At 37.6% G+C, this 1,566-nt stretch overlaps 1 long non-coding RNA gene across 2 annotated transcripts; it reads right to left on the bottom strand.

The window, feature by feature from the left end:
• Positions 1–10: 10 nt before the first annotated feature.
• On the bottom strand, positions 11–1,556 carry LOC112502894. Of its 2 annotated transcripts, none has more exons than XR_003067784.1 (3): positions 1,319–1,556; positions 698–793; positions 11–299 (listed from the first exon to the last, which is right to left on the bottom strand). It is a non-coding gene; the product is annotated as an uncharacterized LOC112502894 (long non-coding RNA). The 2 variants fall into 2 exon arrangements; XR_003067783.1 differs by having other exon boundaries at positions 578–793.
• Between the last annotated feature and the right edge of the window lie 10 nt (positions 1,557–1,566).

A 1,566-nucleotide genomic window follows, 5' to 3' on the forward strand; every position in this document is an offset into this window, starting at 1 on the left:
TAAAGCTGCTACACGATTTACACTTCAACAGATTTCAAAACTAAAAACCAAATACAGAAACACTATGATCATCAGAATCTTGAAGAACAGCCTGCAGTGATCTGAAAATAACAGGCTTTGCAAGATTGAGATTGAGCTTCTCCACACCGTCAGTAGTTCGCCGGCTGATAAAACCTCCTAAAATTCTCTTGATAGAAGCAGCAAAAGAGCCATTACTTGTATGAATTGAGTTATCAATCAATGCTGTCTTCCCGGTTCCATTGGTAAATGTACCTTCCAATCTTGTGTAATGAACAGACCTGCAGAAACAAAAGCAATCTTTAGTTGGATATTGCTTTGGATGACAAAAAACATTCGACCCAAATCTCCAAGTATTATTGATATGAATGTTATAGAACTAGAAGCAACAGCTAATGTTTCAAGGGGCTGCTTCTTTAATAGTGTAACAACTACATCAAGTACTCCTGCCAACAGTACCACTATCTGAATCACGATAACTTTGGAAAGAGCAGATTTCCCCTTGGCATCAGCTGTTTTAAGATTTCCCCTTGATGTCTTAAGTATACAAATTGAGTACCTTTGCCTGCTAGAACTCCTCAAACAACCATCCAGTTCACCTTTAGCAATTTTACTTGAATTATGACAATGACTACTATAAATAATCAATCTCTTTCTGGAGCCAACTTTTGATGCAAACCTTGGAGTGCCAGAAAAATTACAACCAAAACTTGATTGCAAGTTCAGCTGCTCTAATGTTCCACAACTAGTACCTTGACAGTCATGAACCTGGAAACTACAAGAAAAGTTCACCAATTGATAATCAAGGCTCTAAGCAAGCAACAGTTGCTGATTGGTGGAATTGATGCTGGTTTTTCTAGTGATCAGCTTACATCGGAAACAGGAGAGGGTGCCGAAAAGGCTTTGTTGCCTTTGCATGAGATGGTAAATGTGAGTTCAAGTGTTTTAAAGCAAAGAATGCAAAGTCTAGCAAAGAATGCAAAGTCTAGCCAAGAGATTCACACAAGATCTTATAATACTAGTCGCACCTTAATTTTCTGGAACTAGTTCAAGTAACAATGTAACTTCCATCAATTTTTTGCAACAACAGTAGGTAGGATGTTAGCCTTTGAATTACAACAGCCTTTGTGTGTAAGATACAGCTCAAGTGCAAAGAATGAGAAATCATCTGCTGCTGTAATGTAAGCTACAAAGAAATCTAACAATCTGTGCTATTAATCACATAAATCGGACAATATGACTTTAACATGTTAACCACAAACACAGTCCAAGGCAAGCAAAACAAATCACTTGTGAATACCTGTGATCGAGAATCACCTTGAATACGGATGACTGGGTAAGATTGATGAACAAGGAATACCAAATCGCACAAGCTTATGTGTGATAAGTCACAAACCACAAATCTGCCTAACCTGCAATTTCAATCAATCCCGCTTACAATACCCAACAATTAAAACAAGACAGGAACGTGATATAAAACCCAAATCGGATGAACTTCAAATCTGATAAATCGATCAAGATGGTATGCTGTCAAAGTGAAATCGAACA

The sequence above is a fragment of the Cynara cardunculus genome, unplaced genomic scaffold, assembly GCF_001531365.2.
Source record: "Cynara cardunculus var. scolymus isolate 2C unplaced genomic scaffold, CcrdV1 Un_Scaffold_2131, whole genome shotgun sequence".
Classification (NCBI taxonomy): domain Eukaryota; kingdom Viridiplantae; phylum Streptophyta; class Magnoliopsida; order Asterales; family Asteraceae; genus Cynara; species Cynara cardunculus.